The 18,964-nt window shown below is 35.3% G+C and overlaps 1 protein-coding gene across 2 annotated transcripts in view; it reads left to right on the forward strand.

Annotated features, from left to right (window-relative positions):
- The window catches only part of CCDC85C (coiled-coil domain containing 85C), a 181,908-nt gene that overhangs the window by 2,217 nt on the left and 160,727 nt on the right, over positions 1–18,964 (forward strand). The gene's annotated exons all lie outside the window — the stretch shown is intronic.

An 18,964-nucleotide genomic window follows, 5' to 3' on the forward strand; every position in this document is an offset into this window, starting at 1 on the left:
TATGTGTGTCTTTAAGTTTAATAAGGAGGTAAGCCTAGCCAGCGAAGGAAAAATCTTGATTTGGTGGGGAGGTCTGGAGGGTTGGTCCAACCTATAACAAAGGTTAAGGTTCTGGGGATTTTAGGTAAGTTTGGAATTTTCTGCCTTCCCTAGGAAATGGTGGGTGGGTGAGAGGCCAGGGGTAATTGTGAGGGGATTTAGCGTGGGGTCTGGGGCCTGGAGCCTGGAGCCTAGAGCCTAAAGCCTAATCAGTTGTGGGATTATTTGCTCCAGGGAAGGAAATTACTTTTAGAGAAAATGCAAAGAAGGCCCAGAGTTTAGGCTGATGCTGAATTCCTCATGTCTTTGTTGACATCCTAACATGAAATTAAAGGCCACTTTAGTCTGGAATACAATTTAAAACACCCTTGCATGTTACTTTTGAGGGAACACAGCTTTGATAATAGCAAAACTGGAGTTTTAAGATTGAAATAAAATAATAAATATGCTTATCAATTTACAAGGATTATGCTGTATGTAGTATGAGTGTTCATTTCCAATTCTTTTTTATAAACACTATTTTGGTTCATGAGAATAAAGAAATGTCTTGAGTGTTTCAATTCACATTTGTGATATGTGTGAATATTTCTATGCACACATGTATAGGCCTGTGGAGATGTATGCACACATGTGTATATACACATATAGTACCCTCTGGCAAAGAGTGTTATTGATAATATTCGGTATAAAGTGTTTTTACATCAAATATTTCATTTGCTTCTGTGGGGCAAGCAATCAAATGGGGATAGCCCCATTTTCCAGATGAAGAAATGGAGGAAATTTGTGATTGTCACAGCACATGCAAGGGATGCCTGAATAGATGACAGTCTAAAGCATAGGGAAATGTATCATCAGTATGAAAAGGGAAGACTGTTCCTCTGTTCAAATTTTCTAAAGGTAGGAAAGGTTAGGCTTGTTCTGGTTGCCCTGGGGGGACAAAAGTAGGAGCACTTGGTGGAAGTAACTGACAGGAAGCTTGGTACAAAGGGAAAAAAATTCCTGGCAAGTAAGTGCCTCTGAAGAATGTTATGGACTGTTTTAGGAGGTGTAATGGGTTTTCAGTCACAGAAATTCTTCAAGCTCAAATGATCCGCCCATTTGTCAAGGATATTGGAGAGGAATTTTTTTATTGATTATAGATTGTAGTTAATAAGGTCTGAGATTTTTTTGAGTTGCCCAGGGTCTTTTAGACAATGAAGGCAGTTTCTTTTTTAAACTGCCTTTTTAAAAACTGCCTTTACTTTTTATACACAGAAAATCATATGAGAGGAGGAAAACAACAAAATTGTTATCCTATGCTAATAACTTTTGGATCAATTTTTTTCCTGGAGAAAACCTTGGGATTTCAGATCAGTAAATGCCTGTCACAGCCTGTTCCCTCTTTTTAAACCGATGCTTCTTACTTTCCAGGCTGTATATGGCTCAATTTCCTCTCTCCTCCCCTTCAGAGCAGGGATGGTAGTTCCTCGTTCTTCCACATTTTTGGCTGCTCAGTTCCGGCTTCTGGTGGCTATTCTAAACTATTTGCCTGCAGGTGAAGATTAAACTGAACTTTTCTGGTGTTCTTTAAATGGTATTTTGGACAACTAATGAAGATTATCTTATTTTATGTTTTAGGATAGCAGCTCCTGTGATGAAAATAATTTCTCTGTAGTTGCTTAAGCTTAGAAATCAGGATTTGATATTTCCGATTATCTAGTAAAATGCCTGTTTGTGGGGTGGGGTAGGGAGTGGCAGGATAATAAATTGAGGAATCTTGATTTGTTGGAAATGGGAGGGCGCTTTAATACCTTTCAATACAATCCCTTCTTTTGACTGAAGCAGAAGCATGAGAAATGACTGGAGATCACATCTAGATCTTGATCTAGAGATCAAGGTAGTTTTAATGGTAGTTCTTAAATGAATTCTTTTACTTGGCCTGGTAAAAAGTTTGGTTTAAATGTTACATACTAGAGATCTTTCATTGTTCAACTCCTTTTTGTTTTCATTTGGATGCTATTTACTTGGCAGGATAGCCTGTTAATATCTTAATTATCCTTTCCCATCACTGGACAATTAAAAACAAAAATTCTAAAACACTTTATAAAATACACAGCTTCAAGTTTCCTTTGAGGAGTGATCAGTGCTTGATTGTTCAAAGATGTTACTGGTAGGTAGATTGACTACTTCTTATTCCAGCCTCTGTTTTCTCCAGTCCCTCTATGAGTTGTCATCCATCTCCCAAAATGGATCTGTAATTCCTTCTTATGCACATAGTAAGTATTTAGGATTTGAATTTAATTCACTTACTTTTCTTGTTAGCATATTTTTTGGATGGGTTTGTTTATAATAACAATGCCTTTCTCTGTGTACTATAGCATGATATAATTGCACTTTCACATCTGTTATTTGCTTTATCAATACATATATTAAGTCCCTGTAGTGTATGGAACTCAGTGCTAGAAGGGTGAAATTAAGTTTTGCTGAGTAACAACAATTCAGTAAAAGAGGCACAGCAGTTAGCATTATCCTCATTTGATAACTAATTTGGTCATGGTTTCACAAGGGTGAGTTAGCCAGATTTAGAATCCAAATCCACTTGGCACAAAAGCCAGGAAATCACCTGACATCATTTTCACATTTATCCAGAACATCCAGAAGGTCCAGAAATTTCACAAAAGTCACCAAAAAAAAAAAAAAAATTTACAAAAACCATACAGTGAGTATAGAGAAAGAAGTTTTCATGATAGCAGACTGCTGCACCATTGTGCTGAGGGCACTTACTTGCATCTGTGGGTATTGGACTGAATGATTTCAGATTTTCTTCTAATGTTGATGCTCTATAGCTCTGTGAAGCTAAGAATTCATTCTGATATGCATGGTGACTCATCTTTCTTCTCTAGCTCAAGGGCCTGAGAATTGAACTGCTTTAAATTCCCATCTAGGGCATGTAATTTCATCAAACCATATAACCCTTTCTCTTTAGTCTTGTTTGTTAGACAGGGTCTAGAAAATTATGGTGACCTATTAGCATCCCTAAACAAACTGGACTTTACATCCTCGGGGGTTCTGTTTACAGTTTAACTTATACATTGTGATGCTCTTAACTGTGAATCTGAATAGATGCTTGTCCTGTTAGTAAAAACAAACCTACAACTCTCGAGCTAATGACATGCATACATCTGTAGAATATCTGACTGATTCTTGTAGGAAAAAAATTTAAATCATTTCAGTTTGGAGATGGCATCAGTATCCATAAAAATGAAGAAAATCTTTTGAGTATATAGGCACATGTATCTTTTTCTTTGGCATTTTTGCATTGATAGAAGGAAATTTGATTTGAATCAGTTTTGAGACTAGACAGGCATAGAATTTTGCAACTAATAGAAACATTAAAGAATACTTATCCCAAGCACTTCATTTCTCAGGAACCCATAGAGAGAAAGTAACCCTTCCAAGAGCATACAGTCAGGAACAGAATGGGCAGCAGAGCCCAAGTCTCTACTGTCATGAACTGCTCTTGTGTCCTATCAGCTTAACTAGATAGATCTCATTAATGGTATCAGAATACTAAATTCAGACAGAAGAGTTAAAAAAAAATCCAGTAAATTAGGTTAATGACTCGAAGAAATGGCCACTTATTTTTGTGGTGACCTCTGTGTTCAGATCCTCAGATCTGATAGTGTTTTCGAGGGAGTTGGTCTGAAAGACCTGGAGATGTCCCTTCTTATGCTACATCTATGACCCAATTACTTTTTTTCTTTGAAGCCATGTTTTTGTATCCATCATTTGTTAAATTGGAGAAACTTTACCATTGCTCAGATGGGATTACTTACTAATTGACACTTTATTAAAACTTTGAGAAGAGAAAAAGAGAACAGGACAAACCCTATTTGTGTTGGTTCAACAGAGAGGAAGGTAATGGATAAAGATAAAGGTCTTTATTCCTCTGCTACTTTTGTTTAAAAAGAAAACCACTCTGAATGAACTCTTTATTTTGTGTTTCAGCATAGAAAGGCCAAGATCTAAGCTATGCTACATGTTACACTGCCAAAACATAACCTAGTCTAGTGAACAAAGGTCAGCAAAGATTGATGGCCATGGTTAGATAAGGCTTTTTTTTTTCTTTTTGTAAACATAATCAGTGATGATCTAATTACATTACTTCATTGACCTAAAACCTTGATAGTCCCCCAATGTCTATTGAATAAGTCCTTTGGGCTTATATTCAATGCCTTCTATCATCTGATCTCGGTTAACTTTTCCAGCCTTACCTCCACTACTTACCTTCAGTATTCTTGTACTCTACTTACATATTGGACATAAGACAGATACAGGCTTCCTACCTTTATTTGATCCATTCTTTTTCCTCACAATGGCTTCTTCTGATCTGCATCTTTGCCTGCTAAGCTTTTGCCTGTTCTTTAATAATAATTACTCTTTTACTCTTTAATAAGAACACACACACACACGGCCATGTCCCTCTTCTACTCTAAATATTCTAGTGGCTCCCTCTTGGTTCTAAAGTAAAATACAACTTATTTGTTCAACATTGTAGCTCTTTACAATCTGACTCAATTCTCAACATTCTGAATTATTAAGAAAAGGCTCAATTCTAGTCAGAATTTACAGTATAAGAAGGCTGAAGGAAGGACATAATAAAATTTACAGTCATTTTCTTTTTTAAAAAATGCTGAAAATACAAACAATTTGGGATACTTAAATGATTAATCCAGTTATCAGGGAAATGCTATATATGTAACAGATCATTTCTCCAATGATGTTGGATAAATTAGGCATCAAAAATAGATATGTGGTTTAATTTTTGTTGTTGTTGTTTGGACCATTTAATTGGTAAAGGGAACCCCCAGTGAAAATTCCCTATTTGGGTAATACTATTATCATCACCACCATAAGCACTATTGTTATCTTCATTGACAGTCAAGAAAACTGAGACAGTTTAGTGACTTATCCCAGGTCACACAGCTAGTATATATCTAAGACCAAATTTGATCATATCATCTTGACTCCAAGCCCAGCACTATATTCACTGGCCCTATTCACTCTGCCAAGGATTTAGACTCCCTTCTACAACTTAGAGGTTTTAAAGAGTTACCTGGTAATATTGGGAGGTTAAATGGCATACTTATGGCTACATAGCAAGCAGATGTACTTCCCTCTTCTTGCGCTTTGATTTCCTCTTCTTTAAAAGGAGGAATTGAACTATATAATTTCTAAGGCTCCTACCACTTGTAACATTTTGATTCCTTCATGGAGCTCAGTCTATTTGGATCAGCAGATTTAGGTTTACATGATACTGAATTATATGATATAACCATGATATAATTCTAAGAAATGATCAATGATTTGGTTAGTTTATATAAAGCAAAAGATGTATCTAAAGACTTCACAGTGTCAAACTTCAAACTATATTACACAAAGTAGTAGTTAGCAAAATTATATAATGCTGGTTAAAAATAGAACAGTAGATTAGATACCAAGTTCAGAAGCAAATGAACTTAGTAGTATAGTGTTCAGTAAACCTAAACACCTGAAATACTAGAGTAAGGATTCATTATCTGATGAAAAAATGTTGGGAAAACTAGAAAGCACTCCAACTAAAATTAGGTTTGGACCATTATCTCATTACAGGTACTATAGTAATTTCCAAATGAATATAATACCAACATTAACACCTCTGGTGTACTACTACTTTGGATGCTTTGGGGCATATGAGGTGCTGGGTTGTCTTCAACTGAATCTGAGTAGGAAAGGTTTGTTAACACTATTTCTTATACAATAATGCAACTCCTGGAAACTTTTTATGAACTGAGATTGAACAAATTAGTGAATCTACAACTATTTATTGAGGTTTTGTTATGTGGCAGGCACTTTGGATTTTTAAAAGGGCCTCACAATCTAGCTTTTAAAAACTCAGTGCTAAAATAAATAATGAAGAACTTTATTGGCATAGAAATGATTCGGTGATGCTTTTTAAAAGTTTATTTTCAAATATTGAATATTTTTTATTCCTTTATCCTTCCATCTTCCTTTCCCCACTGAGCACAAATAAAAACAAATATAAAATAATCTGAAAACCAATTCCATCAATACATATTAGGTTTTGCTTCTCAAAAGTGGAGCAAAAGGATCTTCATAGGCATTTGTTTTAAAAGAATAGATAACCCTACATAAAAAATTTTTTGTTCCTGAAAGTCCTTTCTAAGACTTCAGTGACTCTTAACAAGCTACATGGGGCAATAATATCCCACTGTTATCCATACTTACTTTAATCCTTGTGAAGGTATTTATTAAACATCTGCATTTTGAATACTGGTCAGGATTCTATTGAAATTATGAAAGTGTAAGAAATGGTTCTAGTCCCAGGAGAGACAAGATGGATAACACAAGAAACAATTAGAAAACAATTAAAGTGCCACACTATGCAATTAAATGAAGTACAACTGAATTGCCTATTTACTCCAACATCTGGATTATTTTAAGTATTGTAAATTTCTTCTATTGATTTTTAAGAAATTGAAACAAAGGTAAATTATTTGAACTTACTGTGTAACCTTAAGTTATTTCATTTTGAAGGCTTTCATTTATCTTTTTGTTAAAATTAGGTTGTTGGATTGAAAGTACATGATCTCTTCCAATTCTGATACTTTTATAAATTTAAGGTTTTCTCCAATTTAATGTTATATGTCTGAGGTTAAACCTTTTTGGATCATTGAGGTTGGATGTACACTATTTTTTTTTTATTGTAACACATTGTCTTTTTATAAGTATAATTTTATTTTTCCAAATACGTGCAAAGATAGTTTTCAACATTCACCTTTGCAAAACCTTGGGGTTCAAATTTTCTTCTTTTCCCCTTCTTTCTCTCCTTACTGCCCCCAGAGAGCAAACAATCAGATTTAGGTTAAACCTGTGCAATTCTTCTAAACATATTTCCATATTCATCATGCTCTGCAGGAAAAATCAGATCAAAAGGGAAAGAACCCAGCAAACAACAACAAAAAGGTGAAAATACTATGCTTTGATCTACATTCAGCCTCCATAGTTCTCTCCTCTCTCTGGATGCAGATGGCACTTTCAGATGTCAATCATCTTAAGAGAAAGCTTTTGTTGGAGACACATTATTTCCATCTTCTAGGAATCATCTAATAGCCATAAGTTATATGAATCTGAGATCCTTTCCAATGCTACTTTTCTGAGAATGAAAATTAAGACTGAGCATGCAAATGGTTTCCTTTTTTGTAGTTATTGCTGTCTCTCACAAATCACATATCTAAAGAGCATTGTTGATTGTGTTTTGTCTTTCCTGTAGTCCCTTTTTCTTTTCTTGTGATTTAAGGCTCTACAGCTTCACAAGACTTGTAAGGGAATTGATGACTTTTATGGGATTTACTAGTGACACTATCCTGGACTTTTACCATCCTCATTTTCTTGTATCTGGATTCCTGATCTGAGCTACTAGAGCAATAATCATTTCCCAGCCATACTGACAAAGTGTTGTATTGTCTCTAAGTAGGAGTCTGATACCCTTTTCTCTGGAAAGACCTTTGTTACCAGAAACTATTGTTGACAAACTTAATTCTTTGGATAAATGGTCGTATTTTATAGCTCTTGGTGGAAATGCCCACTTAACTCTGTCAAAAGTAATCAGAATGAAAACAAGTACAGTGTTAGTGGTTTGACTCTTTTGAAGGACCCTTATCACATACAACCAAATGCTATTTACTAGAGGCAGCTCAGTGCACTGGGGAGCTATTTGGAGACCAGTTCAAATCTTGGCTTTTATTCTTCTGGCCTTGTTACTCTGGGGAAATCATTTCATTAGAACTGGAGCTGCCTCAACTATAAAATCGAGAAAAGTAATATTTATAATACTTTGTCTTACAAACCTATTTATTCTGAGCCATTATATTAGGACTGGCAAGCTGAAGCGGAAAGAAACCTGGTCGGGGACACTGGCATACTCATGCTTTTGCTAATGGACTTACTTTGTGAACTTGGCTAAGTCACTCCCTGACTTTGGTCTCAGTTTTCTGTTTTTGTAAAATGAGACAGAGATGGATTAGATGATCCCTTTAGGTCCCTTTCACATAATGGGTTACTGAAAAGCTAAGACTAAGGTTCAGGTCTCTTGGCTCCTGAATCTTTCCAGTGAATTATACTGCCTCCTTTATAACAAAAGTATAAAAGTGCTAAGCCACATGAGGTATTGTGCTGAAAATGAATAATGAAAGAAATCTGCCTTTTTTAGATTGGCCCATCATTGACCTGTGACAATGTGAGCAACTTGGGAGTAATATCTTGATGAAGTTAGATTGACTTTTTAATGTCTGTGAGTTAATGTACTTTTACCATTTTCACTCAGAATTCTCCTATCTGCTCAATCTCCCCCAATCTCATCACCAATTCCATTTTCATCCATATTCTTATGATTGTAATTTGTGGAGCATTTGTCACAAAGAGGCATATGGAGAGGAGATCCTTGGGTGCAAAATAGCCAGATATAAGTAGGCAGGGCTGACAGACATACTCATGTTAACACAGCCACTGAGAGGAAGTTGACCCATTTCTAAAAATAGACAGGCTACTGTCAGGGGAAAAAGAAAGTTTAATTGTCTACTCAAATCTGTCTTTCTGTTGACTCTAGGGTTGTAATATAAGGAGGTTAACTCTTGTCTTCTGAATTAACAGCTTCACAAGGAACACAGGCTCACCCTTCCCAGTCACAAGAGCATTATTGTCTGTGGCAGCTGGTAAAGCTGCCCTTTTCCTATCACAGATCTCCAACGCCAGCATTTTCTCTTTCCTAATGAGCTCTTCTTTTGGAAATGCATCCTTTGTGAAGGTAGTTCCGGTCACTGTAATCCTCAACCTGGCCATTCAGAATAGGGTTAGTTTTTTTGATAAAGGTTGGACAGCTAAGATTTCTGTTACTCTTTCCTACCTACCCTCTTTCAGACATCACTTAGAACTCAGCTTTTTTATTAAAATTCAATACCTATTTATTAGCCAAACATTGCCCTTTTGACACTAGAAATACAAAGATGGAGAAACATAATCTCGTAAGACCTTAATTTCCAAAGGAGGGGGAGAGAAACCAATATGATTTTTAAAAAAAATGATAGGGATAAAACATAGATCCAGATAAGGGATTATTAATAGATCAAGAAGTAGAAGGGACTTCTATTAGAAGTCTATTAGTTCAACCCTCCATTTTACAGGTGAAGAGAAATAAAGTGATTTGCCCAAAATTACATTGGTTACAGTAAGTGGCAGAGTTAGCATTTGACCTTAGGTTTTATGGCTCCAAATTCAGTCTTCTGAGTTCAGCACTCCTATTGTAGGACAGCCTTTTAATAGGTTGTAGTATTTATCATTGTTTCCATTCCTTATAGCATTTTCAGATTTACAAAGCAGATACACTGATACATTATTGGTAGAGCTATGAATTAATCCAGCTATTTTGAAAAGCACTAGAAAAGCAAAGTGACTTTTGCTACTCCCACCTTCACTAAACTGCATATACTCTGATTCAGTGATACTATTATTTATTGAACATATGCCACAAAAACTTTTTTTAAAAAGATGAAAAGGACACATATTACAGAAATATTAAAGAACTGGATGCTAGTGGTATATTCACCAGTTAAGAAATGACTGAACACATATATGTCATTTCCATCATTTTAATTACAACACACTCATAAGGTTTGGTGGAGTAGGGATTGTCATTTCTATTTCATAGGTGAGGGATTTTAGGTTCAGTGAAGTGAAATGATTTCCCCATGGTCACATAGTAGTGTGAGAGCTCAAATATGAACCCAAGTTTGTCTCCTGACTCCAAATGTAGAGTGCCTTCTACCACATAAAACATTACAAACTCCAGTTGTGGGAAGCCAATTAAAGTCCCACATTTCAATGGAAGACTTTGGAATGAGTCTATTTATCTCTGCCTTATCTGTCATTAATTCTTTGCTTGGGGAGCAGGTGAGAGGTTAAATGAGTTAGTTGTCTGAGGTCCAGTCTCTAGTTATATTGACCTACCTTCAGTATTTAGAAGCTTCACCAGGGAATCAGACCATCACATAAGATCCAGGGTTCTGTTCTACGCTTGGAAGGGGAGATGAGGAGTATAGGGTGAGGGACCCAGTAGCATTCTGGATACTTAAAAGTGGTGCAATTAGTTTTTTAATCCAAGACATTTTTATTTGGCTTTTATATCATCTATATTTTCTAATAACAGCAGTGTTTCATTTAGGCATCATTTATTTTGTTTTTTAGAGTGTTGTTTCTTGCCATGTCAGACAAGTGCTGTATAAATTCTATTACTAGATTTTTTTTAATGGTAAGCACATAACTAAGGTCTCTCCAAGCTGCCATTTGTTTTGTTTATAAGGGCATGGTTTCCTCAGTGCCTTCTGCTTAGTTTTAGACAAAGTGCAGCCTTTTTCCCCCCACCTGGGATCAGGGAATTTTCATTCTGTTTTGTAACTAGAGTAAATAATGACATATCAGAAATTTGCTGGATTAAAAATGCATGGAACTAAATAATTATTTTAATTTATATGTGTTTTTCTGGTTTTATATCACTTTCATGTTGGAGTATATCCTTTCCTTCTCTTCTCATTGAGTCATCCCTTATAAGAAATAATCAAGGGGAAAAAAACAGTTCAGCAAAACCAATTAATATATCTGTCAAATCTGAGAGCATATGTTCTATACCATAGCCATAGTCTGCAAAGAATGAAAGGAAGTACATTTAAATGATTTTTAAAATCTGAATTTAAACATTAATAAGATGAGCATTTCCATATAGAGAAGAAAACAGAAAAGGAAAATTGCATTTGCAGCCATAAATTTGTGCCATAGATGTCTTTCTTCTTTCAAAAACACAACACATTCAACTTTTCTTTTCAAGGTTGCCCTGATTGTTTTCTGCTGATCAGGTAATTGGATTGTAAAGTATTTTGCAACTACAAAGTGTGAGATAGTTCAGAAAAAGAACTAAGATTTATTTCCATTTAGCCTCAAATTAAATGAACAGTAGTTATCACTAGCCTATGTGAGGCATTCTTGGGTGAGTGAAGCTCAAACCTGAAATTACTTTATATGATTTTGACACATTCCCTAATTTAAAATAACAAATGTGTTAGTGATATTGCATGTCATAGATCGATGGAATGAAATGGAAGAAAGGCTGTTACTACTATGTATCCGATTGTATGCTGAGAGCTTTACAAATAGTATTTCATTTATTTTCATAACAACCCTGCTAGGTAGGTGCTGTTGTTATACCTATTTTAGTGGTGGAAATTGAGGTAGAAAGAGCCTCAGGATCATAGAACTAATAAGGGTCTAAGCCTGATTTGAATTTAGTTCTCTCTGACTCTAGGCTCAGCCTATCCATTGCACAACTGCTATTAGTGTCAGAGCTAGAAGAAACCTTACAATCATAAGATTTTAGAAGGTTGAGTTGGAACTTCATTGGTAGAATTTTTTCAGTATCCAGAATGTTAGCAATTGGAAGGATTATATAGAAAATCCATAGAAAACTCAAACCATTCCTTTTAGGGAAGAGAAAAGTGAACATCAGAATCGGCTTGCCTGAAGTCCCACTGTAAATTAGTGTCACATCCAAGTCTAAAACTTGACTCATCTCCAGCCATAACAACAGGTTGCTATAGAGTGTATTAGCAGAATTCTGTGGATGGAAGGACAGAAGCCAAAATTTGATGCTATTTCATTCCTCCTCTTCCAGAAGTCTGGTCAGCAACTCCAACTAGAGCTGTCAGTGAATTGATTTTCAAGCCAATTTCTTCTCTAGGTTTCTAGTAAATAGGAATCATGGATTTTTTTTTTCATTATTTTGGTAATAATGGAATCCCTGTTACCATCCTGTGTTGAGAGCCTTGTTTTCCTGGGGATGGGTATGTAGTGATTTTGTCCCTAATCTTAGTTTACCTATCAAAGTTCATATCAGGTTTGGATAATGATCCAACTGAGAATTGAATTAGCAAATTGGAGAGATATTTAGAGCAAAGATCGTTAACCTGGAGTCCGAGGATGAAATTCAGGGATCTATGAACTTGAATGAGGGAATAATGGCATTTTTATTCAATATAATTAATTTCTTTAGTAACTGTATATTTTACTTTATTCATGTAAAAAAACCCAAATATTAGTTTGAGAAGGGGTACATAAGGCTTCATTAGGCTTCTAAGAGGGGTCCATGATGCAAAAAAAAAAAAAAATTAGAATTTCTATTTTAGAATATTGAAGGACTCTAAGAATCACTTCTTTAACTCCCTACATTTTCTGATTTTTATAGAGGAGTAAACTCAGGCCTAAGGTGGAGAAGTCTGCCTCATGTCACAAAATAGCTAATAGCTAAACCTTTCCCCTAGTACTGTGCGCTTTCCATTTGATCTTTATACAGTTAGATGCACTTTTGCTTGGGCAATGAGTGAAGCAAAAAAATTGTCTACTTTCCTGGCTAAGTGAAGAATGGAGCATTGCAGGCACTGATTTCCAACTCACAGTGTTTTTTCTTTTGACCTCTGTAAAATAAGTATCTTTAAAGAACATTGATTTTTAGATTTGGAAGGGATGTCAAAGAGAATTTAGTTCAGCTTGACCTTTTACAAACATGGATATTAAGGCCTAGAGATATTAAATAACTTGCCTAAGTTCACAAAGGTATTTAGTGCAGAGGGAGAATTAGAATCCAGGCCCCATGTGAATCCAGTGCATTGTTGATTGCACTATGATGCATTTTTATCAGCTACCAAACCAAATCCTGTAATATCTTTTGCATTTGTTCCTTTTCATTCTGATTTCCACCACCCTGGTTTAAACCCTCATCACCTCATACTTAATTGACTAAAATAATATCTACCTGCCTCCATACTTCTTTTTCAATCCATAGATCATTAAATGGTTTTCAAACGTGTTAATATTTTTATATTTGATTTACTTAAGAATGCCAAATGTAAATAAAAATAGGAGAGACAAGTAGTTAATGAGAACAAAGTAGAAATAGGAAAGCATACATTAACTTTGAATATATGAAAGGAACAAGGTATACACAAATAAAGGAATGTATGTAGAGGAGGAAGAAATTTGTGACCAAAGATGAACTAGAGATCATTATTGATCACAAAATAGAAAATTTTGATTATATCAAATTAAAAAAAATCTTTGTACAAACAAAACTAATGCAAATAAGATTAGAAAGGAAGCAACAAACTGGAAAAACATTTTCATAGTTAAAGGTTTTGATAAAGACCTCATTTCCAAAATATATAGAGAATTGACTCTAATTTATAAGAAATCAAGTCATTCTCCAATTGATAAATGGTCAAAAGATATGAACAATTTTCAGATGAAGAAATTGAAACTGTTTCCACTCATATGAAAGAGTGTTCCAAATCACTATTGATCAGAGAAATGCAAATTAAGGCAGCTCTGAGATACCACTACATACCTGTCAGACTGGCTAAGATGACAGGAAAAAATAATGATGAATGTTGGAGGGGATGCAGGAAAACTGGGACACTGATGCTTTGTTGGTGGAGTTGTGAACAAATCCACCCATTCTGGAGAGCAATCTGGAATTATACCCCAAAAGTTATCAAACTGTGCATACCCTTTGATCCAGCAGTGCTACTACTGGGCTTATACCCCAAAGAGATACTAAAGAAGAGAAAGGGACCTGTATGTGCCAAAATGTTTGTGGCAGCCCTGTTTGTAGTGGCTAGAAACTGGAAAATGAATGGATGCCCATCAATTGGAGAATGGTTGGGTAAATTGTGGTATATGAATGTTATGGAATATTATTTTTCTATAAGAAATGACCAGCAGGATGAATACAGAGAGGCTTGGAGAGACTTATATGAACTGATGCTGAATGAAGTGAGCAGAACTAGGAGATCATTATATACTTCAACAACGATACTGTATGAGGATATATTCTGACGGAAGTGGATTTCTTTGAAAAAGAGATCTAACTCCGTTTCAATTGATCAATGATGTACAGAAGCAGCTACACCCAAAGAAAGAACACTGGGAAATGAATGTAAACTGCATTTTTGTTTTTCTTCCTGAACTATTTTTACCTTCTAAATCCAATTCTTTGTGTGCAACAAAAGAACTGTTAGGTTCGGCACACATATATTGTATCTAGGATATACTGTGACATATTCAACATGTACAGGACTGCTTGCCATCTGGAGGAGGGGGTAGAGGGAAGAAGGGATAAAGTCAGAACAGAAGTGAGTGCAAGGGATAATGTTGTAAAGAAATTTTTTTCAAAATAAAAAAAATTTAAAAATAAAGGAGTGTAGACACTTAGATGTCACAGTGTATAGAGCACTGACCTGAAGTCAGGAAAACCTGAGTTTACATCCTGTGTCAGATACTTAATACTAGCTGGGCATATCACTTAATCTCCAAGGCCTCTTCTAACTCTAATATTTTCTGTTTTATGACTCTAAGACCATTTCTGGCTCTAATATTCATTCCTTCTGAAGCTGAATCCCTAGGAAAAGAGAGAGGGAGGGAGAAGAGGAGGGGAAAAAAAAGGTAGCTGCTTTGGACTATCAACAGAACCCAGTGGGCGGCAGGCAGGGCACCAGCCATTTATGAACCATTATCAGTAGGAGCAGAATAGAAACAGAAAAGCCTTAATTTTCTTCTTTTGAATTACAACCTTTCTGCTTCCTTCCTCCTACAACCAAAGAGGCTCTCTGTTTGCCCAAGTTCTCAAAAAGAACTCATGGGAATAAGGTTGTAGGGCTTGTATTTTTTTTTTTTAATAGCCTTTTATTTACAGGATTTATACATGGGTAACTTTACAGCATTAACAATTGCCAAACCTCTTGTTCCAATTTTTCACCTCTTACCCCCCCCCCCACCCCCTCCCCTAGATGGCAGGATGACCAGTAGATGTTAAATATATTAAAATATAACTTAGATACACTAAGTATACATGACCAAAACATTATTTTGCTGTACAAAAAGAATCAGACTCTGAATTATTGTACAATTAGCTTGTGAAGGAAATCAAAAATGCATGTGTGCATAAATATAGGGATTGGGAATTTAATGTAATGGTTTTTAGTCATCTCCCAGAGTTGTTTTTCTGGGCATAGCTAGCTCAGTTCATTACTGCTCCATTAGAAATGATTTGGTTGATCTCGTTGCTGAGGATGGCCTGATCCATCAGAACTGGTCATCATCTAGTATTGTTGTTGAAGTATATAATGATCTCCTGGTCCTGTAGGCCTTGTATTTTATGCATCTTAAATACATGTGTTTGTATGTTATTTATCTGTATTCAAGATAAAGTTTCATTACCCTTCTTGGGCAAAGAAGCTTGCTCCCACCTTATACAGCCCAGTTTGGAAAAGTCAGCTGTTGTTCATTCTTTTCAATTAGCAAAGTGAAAAATCTTGCTGCGAAAAGTACCAATTTATGTTCCTGCTGGTTGTGTGATTTCCCTGCCTTAAACAGTCTCCATGAAAAAAAAATGTCATTGGGGGAAAGGAAGAAATCCTCCCTTCCTTTATTAAAATTGGGCTTGTTGTGCTTTTTAGGGTTGGGAGACTAGAACAAGTCACATTACTAAATTGTCTGATTTACTAATTTACAATTGGAAAAAGTGGGAAAGAACAATATGAACTACATGAGTCAATCATGTTGGCAGTAATCCTCGGTGCAACTTAGAGCCCTGTGGGAAATGGAGCCTGAGGGAGAGAAGTGCTTTATATTTAATAATTGTAGTAATAAAAATTTTAAAAGTCTCTATGTATAGGTACTGAGCTCAGACATGGAAATTTTTTAGGTAAGAAGTCCTGAAGTATTTAGAAAGGAGAAAGGAGAATTCTTCCTTGCAAAAATGAAGGAGAGGAGATTTAGAAGGGGTTTTACAGACTCCATTAGAGGTAGAAGAGATCTGATTGTTATAGAACCATATGTAAAGATCCTTAGAAGGCCTGAAATGTGAGGGGTCTTAAAAAATTAAAAACCTAAAATGTCAGAGTTGGAAGGGACCTTAGAGTGAATAAACAAAATCAGTGAAGAAATGAAAAAGCATCTATTAAGCACCTACTGTGTGCCAGGCACCTAGTAAAAGCATTATAAAAATATTATTATTTTACTTGTGACAGGTACTATTCTGTAAATAAGGAAATATATGAATATAAATAGAAAAACCAGAGTAGTCCTTGCTGTGAAGGAGCTTACCTTGTAATAAAGGAAGATGTCACATATAGAGGAATTGTGGCCAAGAAAGGAATATTTTGGTCTGGGAAGGAACAGGGAAGGGTGAGTGAACCAATAAAACAATTGATTGACATGTCTTTTTTAGGAATGGTATTCTTGATTAACCATACCTTCTATTCACAGGCATGTAGATAGTTGGAGAACAGAATTCTGTGTTCGAGTCAAGTTATATCTAACTAGTTAGGAGTATATCCCTGGTAAAGAATTTGTTTTCTTCCCCTTTTAGAATGTAAACTCCTTGAAGTTAGGATTTTATTTTTGTATTTATAATCTCATCCTCTAACTCAGAGATCGTCTAACAAGATTATATTAGCAGTTTTATCAAATTGTTGACTAAAATTTGTAGTACACCAGTACCCCTTCCCCATCATTTTCAATTAAACTGTTGCTAATCATACAGTGCCCCATCTTGTACTTATGCATTTGACTTTTTTGAACTTAAAGTAAGACTTTAAATTTCTCCTTATTAAAATTCATCTCGTTGGCCCCTTATCATAGGGTCTATATACAAAGATCCCTTGAGATCATGACTGTTTTCTAGCAAGAGGTATCAAACTCGGGTGATACAAAACTCTAGAGCAGGGGTCCTCAAACTTTTAAAATAGGGGGCCAGTTCACTGTCCCTCAGACTGTTGGAGGGCTGGACTATAGTAAAAACAAAAACTTTGTTTTGTGGGCTTTTAAGTAAAGTAACTTCATAGCCCTGGATGAGGGGGATAATCGTCCTCAGCTGCTGCATCTGGCCCACAGGCCTTAGTTTGAGGACCCCTGGAGTATGGAATAAACCAGATTAAAATGAAATTGGGAAATGTCTAACAATATATTTTTTAAAAATGCAATATAATATAGATAATGTTGATGGATAGTTTTCTTTTTTCTCTAGTATTTTTCCCCAGTTACATATAAAAACAATTTTTAACATTTGTTTTTAAAACTTCCTCTTTTCCTCCCTCTTCTACCCTCTCTTCATTGAGAAGGCAAGCAATTTGATATAGGATATGTATGTGTAGTCGTGTAAAACATTTCCATAAAAGTCATGTTGTAAAAGAATACATAGACCCTAAAAGTATGCTTCAGTCTGTATTCAGACACTATCAATTCTTTGTGGGCATGGATAACATTTTTTTCATCAAAAGACAACTAATACTGTCTTGGATCACTGTATTGCTGAAAATAGCTAAGTCATGAATAGCTGATCATCTTACGAAATTGATGTTACTTTGTATAAAGTACATTTCTTTTTGCTTCAGCTCATGGAAGTCTTTCCAGGTTTTTCTGAGAGAATCCTGAGTACTTACAGCATTTCTTATAGTATTCCATCATAAGCACATATCACAGTTTGTTCAGTCATTCACCAACTGATGGACATATCTCAATTTCCAATTTTTTTTGCCCTCAGAAAAGAGCTGCTATAAATGCTAGGTCAAAAGGTAGGTATGGTTTTATAGCCCTTTCTGCATAATTCCAAATTGCTCTACAGAAATTTCAGTTCACAACTCTGATATATAGTTTTCTAAGTAAGTCAATGTGCTGCCTTCAAATATTTGTTTCTGTTTGACATACCATGATCCAGCCTGTTAATATTTCTTTCTCTTTGGGGTCATTTTCATGTCTGATAAATATGCCATACAGGAATCCTCTCTACCTAGTCTTTAAATAATCATGATAAATAACCAAACTAAAGACAGATTCCTAGGATACTCTATTTAGAAACATCCTTCCATGATAACACTGAACAATTAATGATTCCTCTTTGAGCCCGGCTACTTAATCAGTTTCAATTCTACTTATCTGTAGTCTTACCTAGACTGAATTTCTCTATCTAATCCACAAGAATAGAATGAGAATTTGTCAAATGTAAATGTAAAAAATGTTATGAATTAAATATAGATAAGCCATAACTACAATGTTCCATTCAATTTTTTTTTTTTTTTTTTAAGATTATTTTGACCTGACTTCTTGATTAATCTGTGCTGGCTTTTTGTGATCACTGCTTTCCCTTTTCTTTGTTCACTAACCATGCATCTCAGTATATTTCAGCATTTTTACAGGAATTTAAATCAAGTTCACTTGCCTATAATTTACAGCTTCTACCTTCTTTCTTCCCTTATTTGAAAAACAATGTTTGCTTTTCTCCAGTTGTGAAGTTTTTTCCCCATTTTCTATAATCCTTTCAAGATCATTGAACATGAATTAGTAGTTATATCTGCCAGCCCTTCCAGTAATGGGGGTTAGTTGATTTGGGTCTGCTAACTTGAATTCATTGAGGGGGGGAGTAAGGTATTATTACCTCTCCCCTTTGAACAAGGACATTCAATGAGTTAGTTGCAGAGCTGAGACTAGAACTCAGGCCTTCAGATATCCAATGCAATCTTCTATCTATTTATACTGAAGCTGCACATAAAGGAACAATATTGGATTAGGAATCTAGAACATTTACAAAGCACCCACTGTGTGCCAGACACTATGCTAAATACTAGGGATACAAAGAAAGTTAAAAGACAGATCTTGCCCCCAAAAGCTCACAGTATAATGGGAGGGACAACAGTAAAAACTATATACAAACAAAATAGCTATAGGAGAAATAGGAAATAATTAACAAAAGGAACGTACCAGAATTAAGGAAGACTGAGAAAGATTTCCT

This window comes from Sarcophilus harrisii, chromosome 2, assembly GCF_902635505.1.
Source record: "Sarcophilus harrisii chromosome 2, mSarHar1.11, whole genome shotgun sequence".
In the NCBI taxonomy this organism is placed as follows: Eukaryota; Metazoa; Chordata; class Mammalia; order Dasyuromorphia; family Dasyuridae; genus Sarcophilus; species Sarcophilus harrisii.